The sequence below is a fragment of the Ovis canadensis genome, chromosome 2 (genome assembly GCF_042477335.2).
Source record: "Ovis canadensis isolate MfBH-ARS-UI-01 breed Bighorn chromosome 2, ARS-UI_OviCan_v2, whole genome shotgun sequence".
In the NCBI taxonomy this organism is placed as follows: Eukaryota; Metazoa; Chordata; class Mammalia; order Artiodactyla; family Bovidae; genus Ovis; species Ovis canadensis.
In genome coordinates, this window is record NC_091246.1 from 183,015,739 (window position 1) to 183,029,740 (window position 14,002).

At 38.6% G+C, this 14,002-nt stretch overlaps 1 protein-coding gene and 1 non-coding gene across 7 annotated transcripts in view; one reads left to right on the forward strand and one right to left on the reverse strand.

Annotated features, from left to right (window-relative positions):
* The window catches only part of NCKAP5 (NCK associated protein 5), a 1,138,328-nt gene that overhangs the window by 449,375 nt on the left and 674,951 nt on the right, over positions 1-14,002 (forward strand). The window lies entirely within an intron of this gene.
* TRNAS-GGA (transfer RNA serine (anticodon GGA)) lies at positions 11,436-11,507 on the reverse strand. Its single transcript has one exon. It is a non-coding gene; the product is annotated as a tRNA-Ser (tRNA).

The window sequence follows — 14,002 nt, forward strand, 5'->3', positions numbered from 1 at the left end:
AGGGACTTCACTTTCGCTTTTCACTTTCATGCATTGGAGAAGGATATGGCAACCCACTCCAGTGTTCTTGCCTGGAGAATCCCAGAGACAGTGGGCCCCCATCTATGGGGTCGCACAGAGTCGGACACGACTGAAGCGACTTAGCAGCAGTAGCAGCAGCAGCAGCTAAGTGCTTTAGATAACAAATAAGGGGCACTTTTTATCTCCTAAACCTCCGATCTAGTCCACCTGGGGTAGTATTTGGTGGCACACTGCCACAATCAGTGTCTCTGTTCTGACTGCTTGGTGAATGTGCTGTCCTGTTGAGAACTTTTTCAAATACTATCTCTGGCTCCTTCTTTGCAATGTGAAATTCATGTCCTGATTCTGACACTTACAGTGTGGTTTCTGAAAAAGCCCTTTAGACATCCAGGGCCTTGGTTTCCCACTGATAACAGGACAGGGTTAATCAGTGATTTCAGCAGTCTTTTCTTTAGGGTTAACAGTCTAATTATTATCAATTACCTTGTAGGTCAGCTGAAGGGTTGAGTGATGAAGACAGAAGAGAAATGATAGATCCACAGAATTACTGAAAGTTTGAAAGTGATAGAAAGTGACAGTTTTCCTTCTTGAAAGAAGGCAGCAAATTATTTTTATATACCTGGTCTTCTTTCAGCTCTAACTCTTGGACTGTGTCTTGGCACTGAATCTTCCAAAGGTAGTAAAACAGCATGCTGGCAGACCCAGGGCACCAGAATAGAGTCAGAGTCTGTGACACTTTCAAAAGGCTTTGCAGGAAATTGTTCTATTGAATAATGTTTAAGTTTCCACAGAAGCTATGAGCACAGCATGGTGGAAAAAAAAAAAAAACACGTCATTTGCTCATTATTTGAAAAATATGCCACTCTGAGGTTATGGTCCCTATTAAGGGAAACTGCACTGTCTTATGATGTCTCTTCAGTGTTCCCTAGAGATTCACAAAGTCATTGGCTAATTGAAAGCCAAAATGTGTATTTACCTGGGTTTATTCATTTTTATTATCTAATTGATTTTCCTGTTTCTTGGCTTTGGAAATACATATCTGAGTGGGGTCAATTACAGACAGCCACTCTAAAAGAGAAATTCTTTGGGTCAGATACATAATTTAGGACTTTGGCCTTTGGAATCATTTGTTACCAAGATGACATAATTTAAACTGTACCAAAAGTTGCATCTATCCAAAAATACCTCTACCACTGGACTGCTTGGAATTCCCACTCTTGAAATAAAAAAAATTGGGTGTCCAGAAAAATCACTTCTGAAATCTGTACTTGCCACCTGAGGGAAGTTCCAGCTTTACTCTCTTAGATCCTGGTAGTATTCACGAAGGATTAATTTGCCAATTAGGGAACTGTGGATATCTGAATCCTGGCATTTTTTTTTTTTTTTTAGCAAAGTCAAGCTCAGCATATTTAGAATTGAAGAAAATCCTAGTAGACTTGTTAAGAGTACAAATCTAAGTATTTCTATTTCTAGCTATACATGTCCCTACCAATGCTGAACTTTATTACTGATTATTCCTACACACACACTCCCTACTGTCAGTGTCTTATTCTAGTCACACACATCCTTCAAAGGAGAGCAGAGATCAGTTCAGTTCAGTCACTGAGTCCTGTCCAACTTTTTGAGACCCCATGGACTGCAGCACACCAGACTTCCCCATTCATCACCAATTCCCAGAGTTCACTCAAACTCATGTCCATCAAGTCGGTGATGCCATCCAACTATCTCATCCTCTGTCATCCTCTTCTCCTCCTGCTTTCAATTTTTCCCAGCATCAGGGTATTTTCCAATGAGTCATTTCTTTGCATCAGGTGGCCAAAGTATTGGAGCTTCAGCTTCAGTGTCAGTCCTTCCAGTGAATATTCAGGACTGATTTCCTTTAGGATTGACTGGTTTTATCTCCTTGCAGTCCAAGGGACTCTCAAGAGTCTTCTCCAAACCACAGTCCAAAAGCATCAATTCTTTGGCATTCAGTTTTCTTTATGGTCAAATTCTCACATCCATACATGAATACTGGAAAAACCATAGCTTTTACTAGACGGATCTTTGTTGGCAAAGTAATGTCTCTGCTTTTTAATATACTGTCTAGGTTTTTCATAGCTTTTCTTCCAAGGAGCAAGCGATGGTCCTCCTAATCTATTACAACTCAGCACCTGGATTCCTCAGCCTCAGTCCGCCCAGGCTCCCTTTTTAAAATTCACCCTGAATTTGAGATTATACCACATATGTCCACATAATTGTTTGCATCTTGCAAAAACTCCAAAATTATTCCACATACCTCAGTTTTTATTCTATAGATATTTTCAGCACCTGGTCTTCTATTTCTATATCAAATGGTGGCTAAGCATAAGGTTGAACATAATAGGTGTTCAGCTAACACATACTAACTGATATTTCTTCGACAGGAGAATTGAAAGTTCTATTCTGTACTGTGGCTGGTAATACTGTATCAAGAATACTTATTTCAGATGTCAGCTAAGAACATTAGAAACCAGAGAGTATCTGGAGGGTCTGAAGGAACTGCACATGTTTAACTTGACACATAGAGAACTAAGAGAACTCCCATATAACTCAACAATTCCACTCCCGGGTATGTATCCAAAAAACAAAACCATTAATAAGAAAAGATACATGCACCCCAATATTCATGGCAGAATACAGTTGTCAAGATATGGAAGCAACCCAACTGTACATCAATAGATGAACGAGTAAAGAAAATGGTGTGTGTGTGTATGTGTGTATACACATATATATACACATATGTATACACACATATATCAGTCAGTTCAGTTCAGTTGCTCAATAGTGTCCTACTCTTTGCGACACACATATATAGACAATGGAATACTATTAAGCCATAAGAAAGAATGCAGCCTTACCATTTTCAGCAACCTGGATGGTTTTGGAGGGTATTATGATAAGTGAAATAAGTCAGACAGAGACAGGAAATGCTGTATGATATCACTTACATGTGGAATCTAAAAAATACAACACATTAGTAAATATAGCAAAAAAAAAAAAAAGCAGACTCCTAGATGTAGGAAACAAACTAGTGGCTACCAGCTGGGGTGAGGAAGTGGGGAGGGGCAAGAGAGGGGTGGAAGATTAAGAAGTACAAGCTATGATGTATAAAATAAACTACAAGGATATTGTATGATACAGGAAATACAGTGACTATTTTATAATAATTCTACATGGAGTGTAATATTTAAAAACTATGAATCACTATATTACATACCTGTACTTCATATAATATTATACTTCAATTATACTTCAATAAAAAACAACTGCAGTGAGTTATCTTGTGGAGAAGAGATCAACAGTATCCTAGGATATTCAGGAGGGCAGGTACTAGTTATCCAGTTGTCTATGTTAGAACCTGAGGGATGGCAACTCAGGGTTAAAAAGAAATGTTCTGATACATTCTGTTCTCTAACACTAAGGAGGGTGTTTGGAATAGTGAGCTCTGTGCCAGTACAAGTGTCCAGGCAGAGCCTGGGTGACTATCTTTTAGAGGTCGTGTCCAGGGGATTCTCCTTCCGTGGATGGGGAGAGGTCAGGTGCCTTTCGTGTTGGATAACTCATCATACAGCTTTTACTCTCTGGCCCTAATACCACCATCACTATCTCTATTTGTAATGACTATTTCCTTGTCAGCCCTTTAAAATATTGACAGTTTGATCTGTCTGACCTCAGTCTTCACTTTTCCAAAGGAAGCAGGTTTGGTTCTTGCATTGCTCCTGATACAACTTACATTTCAGACCCCTCTTACACATGGCCACCTATGTGATTTATTTTAGTTTGTCAATATCCCTCTGAACATGTGGGTCTCTAATATAAACATAATATATTTGATTATGAGCAGATTACAAGTTCAATTTCAGTCATCCTTTGAGAGAGGGTTATTATTCAACTTTATGATTTTTATCCCAGTGGTACTAATTGTTAATAACCTTTACGCAAAATACCTAAAATTCCAGCATTGCATTACACATATCCAATTACTCTCTTGTGGACTCAAAGAATATAAATCATTATTTCAAGAAAGGACAAGGAGTGTTTTAAATTTAGAAAATCTGTTCTCTTTTTCTCCACTGTTCCATTACTCCCTGACTTTTGAAAATTGCTTTGTCCTATTTCACATCTTTTTTTTTTCCAATGCCAAGGCTTTATTTATGGTTAAAGGGTCAGAGAAGAATTAATAATTACAAATAAATTAGGTCATTTCTGACCTTGGTAGAACTTTTATTGGATGATTACTCTGGTCTTCAGAGGGAAGAAGGGAATGAGGTTCGGATTATCAGTGCAATGAATAATTATTAATTTAACATTTAAAATCCCAAGGTTAAGGAACATTAGGAAGGATACTGCTAAGAAGATTAAACAAAACTCATGAGAAAGTATTTCCGAGCATAGCCAAAGTGACTTGAACTACTGGATACTTTGCTTATGACTGAGACAGAAGTTGAGCCTTGTAGATGTTGTCTGGGTTCAAATTTTGATTTTTTCCAATTTTCTGACAGTGTTGTGTGCATTTTAGGACTTCTCTGGAGGCTCAGTGGTAAAGAATCCACCTGTCAATTCAGGAGACACAGGTTTGATCCCTGGGTCAGGAAGATCCCCTGCAGAAGGAAATTGCAACCCATTCCAGTGCTCTTACCTGGGAAATACCATGGACAGAGGAGCCTGGCCGGCTACAGTGCATGGGGTCGCAAGAGAGTCAGACAGGACTTAGCGACCAATCAATAGCAACAACAGTGTGCATTTTACAGAGGCAGATGTCGCTCCCCCCACTACCCATGGCCAGAGGGATGGGGATAAGGAAAGGTATCACTTTTTGAAGATACATTATCCTGTGAGTTTCAGATCATTTATTTTGGAAATCCAATTCCACTGCCCAGTCTTTGTGTGTGACCCCACCCCGAGGTTTATTTCTGGCCCATTTATGGTTGTAGCAGGAGAGTTTATTTTTTCTGGCTTGATGCTACACTATCATTATAGAGATTCCATTTCCAGGCCATTTTAAAGTAGAACGATTATCTCCTTCCTCCTAATTTTAAAGCCAACATTTGAAAATCACTTTCAGCTCTGGATAACAGCTGAAAAATGGCTGTGTGAAGCTGGCATTCATCTTTGTCAGAGTGGTAGAGATTTTGCCATAAATACAATGTAGATTATTTTTCCTGTCAAAAGGCTGCTAGTCATTGGAGTAAATTAATTAGCTGGGACTGTTGTCAGATGTGGATGTCCTGATACTGTCACAGAGAAGGAATGAGCTGAGGTTGGGTAAAAGGCAAAAAGCTGATTCCCATGTTAGCAGGACACATTCTGAGGAAGTCGTTTAGGGTAGCCTGGGAACATCATCTTGGAGACCTGATAGGTTTATGTGATAATGGACTTCTGACATTTCTGAGCCAATGACACCTTCTTTTTCCCAAGAAACATGCAAGTTAATTCATTCAATAGTGGGTTGGAAACAGTAGTGTTCTAGATGTAGGTCTAAAACAAGGCCATGCTATAATGTGGTGAGATTTTCTAATTGACGCATGGATGCTTATGTATGTTGATGGGAAAAACCACAAAAGGGTCAGGATGTCTGGAAGGTTTCCTGCTTTGCAGTTGAGGAAACCAAAGAAGAAAGTGTGGATAAATCCTTATGAAAACTTTCTCATGGGATTTCCAAGACCTGATTCTTCATGTAAAGTTAGAATGTAGAAATATCCTTTATGCTCCTGTTTGGGAACAAGATATTTTAGATAGAGTTGTCATGGTTAATATATAGTCAAAAATTGGTTCCTTGAATGTCCATCTTCTGTTCAGAAACCCAATAGCCTAGCAGCTTCACATGGCATCCAAAATGAGGCATGTGGACACTTCACAGATGGAAGCAAGAACTGTCATGGTACATCACGGTTCTGTGCTGCCTGTCTTTGGCGGAGTTGGCAAAGCAGCGCTTCTCTGATGTTCACTTCAAACACTGATAACATGACACAGACATTGCATTTTTTATTATGAGCTGTGATGGGCCCGTTGTTACCTGACATGAGCCATTCAGAATTTGTTTGTATTTCTGACTTCCTCTACCTTGCGTTTAAGTTCCATAAACATAATCCCTACCTTGTGCAGTAGGGCTTCCTTTTACATGGCTGAAACACACATAGATTGCAAGTAGTGACTCCTCCATTAGACATTTTGAATTTAATGAATAATTCCATGTTTACTCTATTCATATTACTTACGTTCTTATAGACATAAATCACTTAGGTTCTGATACAGAACATTCCCAGAGAAACCACAGGAATAGCTCTGGATTCATGTTTGTTTTCTTGATTCTTTCATCTTTTAAAACAGCTAGTACATTCAGTATTATAACAGTTCTAGTGTTGAGTCTGGCACTCTTGTCAATATGAGTAAGTCATTTGGTTACTGGACCTTCCATCTTTGAAGCAGAACTTTGGACTGTGATTTCTTTTCAGCTCTATGATCTTTTGAACTTGTGACCATTTAGGGAAATAGAGACTGTGGAGCTTACATTTCAAGACTACAGAAATAAAATTCAAATTAAATAGCCACTTTTATATTATAATTACTATTTGGGGGAATAAATAGCAGGGAATTTTATAAATATAAATTGATTATGAAATGAGAACTTCTTAAGGTGCCTCTGAATTATTACCTGTGGGTCAAAAAAAGAGCTCCTTTTACTTTTTAAAATTTGTTTCTCCTCTACTCTCTCCAAGTAGTCACTTTTACTCATTTTATGGTCGTTCATATTTCATTAGCTTGGTATTCATTACATCCTTTGACTTTTATCCCTCTTCTTCTTTAAAATCTCAGTTAAAATGTTAGTTCTTCCAAAAAGTATTCCCTAAATGTCTCCTGAAAATGGGCCTTTCCTCCTTCTGTGTGCTCTTAAAATTTGGCATGTGTGTGCAGTACAGAATTTCTTTCATTCTGATTTATGCTATGCATGGGTTAGTAACTTTTCTGTGTCCCTTGTTATTAGCTCCTGGAAGAGGAAATCATGTCTGCTCTTCTCCTCACTTGGTGCCTAACAGTCCAGAATCGTTGGGCTATGTGCTGATGCAGGGGTGGTCATGGGTGGATGGTCAGGGGTGGATATCTGGCCATGGATTCAGAGCAGTTGTACTGCTGTGTGCTGTACCAGTGCTGAGCCAACAGCTCTGATAGGAACTGAACAATGCCATAAACCCACCATTTGCTATGTTCTACATAGGATGGGAGCTGACTGCACATTCTGCACACTGGTTCTTGGCTCACTGTCTCTTTCTTCCCATTTCTCTTCTTTTGGTATTACCTTTGCCCTTTCCAATGGGACTCAACCCCTGGTGGCTCAGATGGTACAGAATCTGCCTGTAATGCAGGAGACTGGAGAAGGGAATGGCAACCCATTACAATATTCTTACATGGAGAATTCCATGGACAGAGGAGCCTGGAGGCTACCATCCATGGGGTTGCAAAGAGTCAGATACAACTGAGCCACTAACAATTTCATTTTTTTTCTAATGGGAGTCTTCTACTTTAACGCTTATATTTAGTCTGATACGAACCTCATAAACCACTTATTAGAAGGGATTCATTCATATACTGTATTACCCAAATGTGTACACTATTAATATATTCTAGTCCTACCCAGCATATGCCACTTACTTTGTCCATGTTTTATGTTCACATCCTAAATTCATTCTCTGACATTCATATTTCATAAGACCTATTGTAGTTGATGTCTTTATCCCCCTGGTGCTCCAGCTTCTCTTGAACTGGCTACCCCTTTAATGGCATGTCTCCTGCCTCCTGGATCAATATTACTTAGAAGGAAAACCTAGCATTTTGATTTCTTTCATTTAGTCATGTACCTTTCCTCATACTTCTCATAGGCATCTCTGCTAGGCCCAGGTCAACATTCCTAAGGCTGCCCTACTCTCTTTTTGACTCTGAAGAGCAGTGTGGCAAGTACATAACTTGGAATGAAACAACAATAACACATTTTACTGTACTCCAATACTCTTCTAAATACTGTGTAAGTTTTAACTCATTTAATTCCTACATTTCTGTAAGGTTTAGTATTTTCATTGTACAGATGAGAAAAGTAAAGTACAGACAATTAACTAGCTTGGTCTGAGGGTTAAGTCCTTAATCATTAACCTAAACATCCAATGAGTTGTTAGTAAATAATTCTACTCTATCCCTTATGAGTACATAAGTGAAAGTGAAGTCGCTCAGTCATGTCCGGCTCTTTGTGACCCTATGGACTGTAGTCTACCATGCTCCTCCATCCATGGGATTTTCCAGGCAAGAATACTGGAATGGGCTGCCATTTCCTTCTCCAGATCTTCCCAACCCAGGGATTGAACCCTGGTCTCCTGCATTGTAGGTGGGAGCTTTACCATCTGAGCCACCAGGGAAGTACATAATAGGATTACAATTCCTGGTCCCTTGTGGTTGTGCAGGGTCATGTGACTATTCTGGCCAATGAGTCCTTAGCAAAAGGGACATTCCAAGTTGAATATGCTGCACGGACAACCCTCCAGTGTGCTCTTTTGTTCTGGCATGACAACCAGCAATGCTCAAGATGATGTTTTATCTAAAGCTTGGGACATAGAATGACTACCATCAGCAGAGGTCTCTGCCAACATGTAGCATGAGAAACAAGCTTTTGTGTCAAGCTATGCATATCTGGGGGTGATTTATTACCATAACCTAGTCTTTCCTGACTCCAAACACAGACCAAACAGAATAAAGGCAGAACAGATTCTCTGTGGTGCCTAGAAAATATTTCCTAAAAATTAATAATTTATTATGGTGCTACCTTATTTCAACCCCTTATATGCCAATTTATGCTTTAGACTTTTTCTTTATTTTATCCCCAGTATATCTGAATAATATGTCTCAAAATTCTATTCCTTTTATAAGCAACTCTGGAATCCATTCTTCTTAATATTCCTTTAAATTTACTGAAATTGAAAAAGAATAGATATACACACACACACACACACATATATGTAAGTGAATCACACTGTTATTCAACCATGCTCCACTATAAAATAAAAATTAAAAAAATAAGTTACTGTAATTGCTCAAATAGTAGCTACAGTTTCAAGATGTTACACTAAGTCTTACTTATAGTGTAACGTAGAAAACAACATAAATGTTGTATTCCTAATATATAAAAATGGATTTAAAAAATTTCATGTTTGTATGTTGGGAAAATACAATAATCTTGAGTGTACAAAGAACAAAATGAAACTATAAAAGCAACTATAACTCTTTGTAAAGGAAGTTACAGTAGATATCCTTTCATTAGGAACACTGTATTTTAATTATCGGGAAGTGTTCTTAGCTGTAGTTATAGCAGGCTATAAAATGTTAATTTAGGTTTAATTTTAAAAGTTAATTAGCTAATATTACTCCTAACTATTAAAAATGGAATGTTTCAGATTCTGCAGAAGTGTATATGCTGTAGAACAACTTGCATCAGAAACTTGAGGGCTCATTAGACTCTATAACATGCATTTAATTCCCATGGTTGCTTCCAAGTATAGCTAAAAATTACAATCATTGGCAGTGTTTTGAAGTATAGTTATTAATGTGTATAGTTATAGCTTGTGAGAGAGCAATATTTTCTATAGTGGGGTGAACAAATTTTTCTGTTAAGGGCCAGGCGACAAATATTTTTGGCTTTACTGGCTGTATCCTTATGGTCACTGTTGCAACTACTCAAATCTGTAGCTGGAGCTGAAAAGCAGTCACAGATAAATGAATGGGTATGACTGTGTCCCCTCAAAATTTTATTTGGTACAATAGCTAAGATTTTGCCTGTGGGTGCCAATTCCTGATCTATAATGTGTTTTTAAAAAAACATGTTTGTGTTGTTTTGCATCTGTCTACATACCAACTTCTGTATAAGTAAAGAAGGATTATGGGTCAACATAATTATGATTTTGTGTCTCTACGTCTTTCTAAGGCATCTTTCAGAGCTCCTCTGCTAAGCCCTGGGGCACTTAAAGGTCCACAGATCTGGTGGCTAGGGTTCTGAACAGTGGATGTGGAAACCTCCTAGCCAACACTCAACTCTCTCTATAAATCCCTTGTGTGGTCCTAAATATAATGTAAGCCCAATTTCCCTATCTATAGAGCAGGCACAAAGAGTGATTCTAGGCTCTTTTCAATAATCATATTCTTTCATATGTGTCTATTATGAGAAACATTAAAAATGGAAATCCATAAATCATCAGGTAAAATCAATTGAAAAAACTAATATATGTAACACACACACTAATTTTAGGAGACATCCTAAGACAGATCTGAATACAACACAAAATATTCAGAAAATCAGCTGTTAAAATTTGAAATCATGAAACTTTTTTGGCTCAAAGACTTTTGAATTTAAAAACCTATATCTGAGTAATAGTTGCTTAATAAATGATAGTTGAATACATAACTATGTTAATGAAAGAATGCACTTCCCTGGTGGCTCACATGGTAAAGAATCTGCCTGTAATGCAGGAGACTCGGGTTTGATCCTGGGTTGGGAAGATCCCCTGGAGAAGGGAATGGATACCTGATCTAGTATTCTTGCCTGGAGAATTACAGGGACAGAGGAGCCTGGCAGGCTATAGTCTATTGAGTTGCAAAGAATCTGACACGACTGAGTGACTAAACACAATGAAAGAACACGAACCTTTAAGCTTCAAAAAATAGAACAATTGGTAGAACATGGATCTGTATTTATCTGGGTTTTTTTTATTTTCACCAAGGCCCAGAAGAATAACCAGGTACTACTTAAGTACATTCCATTTATTAAGACAATAATGCTATCCTAGAATGATGATCTGCTCAGTTATGACTGCAGAAGTGTAGCAAGTCCAGTGGAATCTTCTCTAAGTGTATGTGCTGAATTCAGCCTTGTACCCTAGCCTCAGAGGTTTAATTATTGAAGAAATCAAATTTCTCAATTAACAGAAAGTTCATAGGAACCATGAAAAAAATATAGTAGACAACAATCTTGGATAAAACCAAAATTAGTAAGCCATATAGTGTTAGTTATATGAAAGCTTTATTTCAAAATGAAATTTCTTATAACAAATAATTGTTTAGCCCTAATAATTTTCAAATCAATAAAGATTTATTCAATGTTACCACACGGAAAATAGTGTAGAAATTGTTCATAAAGGATTACAAAATTAAATACTGTTTTTTAATCCAGTCCAAAAGACAAATAATAAGAAAGGATAAAGAAAAAATGTAGAGTAAGAATAAGTTCCCCTCCTTATTGCTCAGTCGTGTCCGACTATTTGCGATCCCATGGACTGTAGCCTACCAGGCTCCTCCCTCCATGGGATTCTCCAGGCAAGAGTACTGGAGTGGGTTGCCATTTCCTTCTCCAGGGGATCTTCCCGACCTAGGGATCGAACCCAGGTCTCCTGCATTCCAGGCAGACGCTTTAACCTCTGAGCCACCAGGGAAGCCCCAAGAATAAGTTAAATATATTTTAAACAACAGTTTAAAAATTTAGAAAGATGGTAACAATAACCCTGTATGCAAGATAGCAAAAGAGACACAGATGTATAGAATAGTCTTTTGGACTCTGTGGGAGAGGGCAAGGGTGGGATGGTTTGGGAGAATGACATTGAAACATGTATATTATATGTGAAATGAATCTCCAGTCCAGGTTTGATACATGATAAAGGATGCTCGGGGCTGGTGCACTGGGATGACCCAGAGGGATGGTACGGGGGAGGGAGGTGGGTGGGGGGTTCAGGATGGGGAACACGTGTACACCCATGGTGGATTCATGTTGATGTATGGCAAAGCCAATACAATATTGTAAAGTAATTAGCCTCCAATGAAAATAAATTTATATTAAAAAAATAAAAGAATAACAAACAATTTAGCATTGAATAATCATGTGCCTGTGTATTTTTGTATTGTTGGAAGTATACTTTCATCCCGGAAATCTTCCAAAAAGTGAAAATGCTCACTCCAATTGTAAATATACATGGAATTTTGTTAGAGATGTTGCCAAATTTTACTTCAGGAAGGCTGCAACAGGATCTTTGATCTTTGCTGTGGCATGTGGGATCTTTAGTTTGATGTGGGAACTCTTAGTTGTGGCATGTGAAATCTAGTTCCCCAACCAGGGATCGAACCCAGGCCCCCCACATTGGGAGTGGGAAGTCCAAGGCACTGGACCACCAGGGAAGTCCTTGAGCTTTTACATTTTTAAATGTGTTGATAATTTATTGTTCTACTGCATTTTACCCACAAACCTTTGTCATATTTCAACCTTATGGAACTTACTGATATTTACTATGAGACTGAATATATAATGACTTACCCCACTAGTTTTATTGAGATATAATTGACATGCAGTACTATATAAGTTTAAGATATATAGCATGAGTTGACTTACTCACATCGTGAGATGATTACTGCAGTAAGCTAGTGAACACTCATTATCTCATATAGATACAAAATAAAAAGGAAAAATAATGTCCTAGTGATGAGAACTCTTAGGATTTACTCTCTTTACAACTTTCACATATAAGGTAGAGCAGTGTTCATTATATCAATCGTGTTGTACATTATATCCCTAGTGCTTATTTATCTTATAGCTAGAACATACACCTTTTGAAAGTTAAGAAGGCAGACACAGTGTGAGTGGCAGCAGCCTTCTGATGGGCAAGGCCAACTCCTGTTAGCTGGACTTGGCACAGGCAGACCAGGGGGCCTCAGTTTGGTGGCAGACGAGCGTCACTTCTGTTTTTATCCCCCCCTTTCCTCTCCTGAGCCTGGCTTCCACCTATCCTCTCTGGCTGGGCCCATGGGCAGCTCCACCCTGCCCTGGATGGAACTTTTAGGACCTGAGGCTCTCAGGAGTCAGCTGGCTGCTGCCCCTCACCCTGGCTTTCCCAGCACATCCCACACCAATGGTTGGTCCCATGATTCTCCCAGTGCTGTGATGGGTGTGGGTGGAGAAGCATTTGTTATTAAATGGCTGGAGTTTTACAGCCAAGTAAACAACAACAAAATAATGCAACTTTGTATGTTCCACATGTGCTTGTATATATATGTGTGAGACTTGCCCTCTTGCAGGTACATAGATATGGGGCAGCCATGTTTTAGACAAGGAGCACTTTCACCTTTCCAGCATAGGTCTAAGTGTTTCTGCCTGACATGTGTCAGAGTTTTGTTTTCCATGAAGCCCCACCAAAACATACTGTAATCAGAATGATTATTGCTTTCCTATCATGACAGGCCTGAAATAGTATCTCAGTGTTGTTTTAATTTGTATTACCCCAGGAATGAGATTGAGCACTTTATTTATTGCCATTCAATTATCTTCTTTTGTGAACTGTCTATAAATATATTTTCTTTATAAAAATTATTTTCTACTATACTTGTGAAGTGGAAGTCTCTCAGTCATGTCCAATTCTTTGCAACCCCATAGACTACCCAGTCCATGGAATGCTCCAGATCAGAATACTGGAGTGGGTAGCCTATCCCTTCTCCAGCGGATCTTCCCAACCCAGGAATTGAACTGAGGTCTCCTTCACTGCAGCTGGATTCTTTACCAGCTGAGCCACCAGGGGAAGTGTTTTTCTTTATCAGCTTGGAATAGTGATTCTTCTTAGGTTATGTGTGTGTGCTCAGTTGTGTCCAACTCTTTGTGACCTCATGGACAGTAGCCCACCAAGTTCCTCTGTCTATGGAATTTTCCAGGCAAGAATACTGAAATGGGTTGCCATTTCCTTTATTAGGGGATCTTCCTGACCCAGTGATCGAATCCACGTCTCCAGCATTGGCAGGTGGATTCTTTATAACTGTGCCACCTAGGAAGCCTCTTAGTTATATATATTTCAAAAATATTCTTCTTGTCTGTGCCTTAACTTTTCATTTTCTTTATGGTAATTTTTTTCTTTTCACAGTGGTTCAAAAATATGATGCAGTAAAATACTTC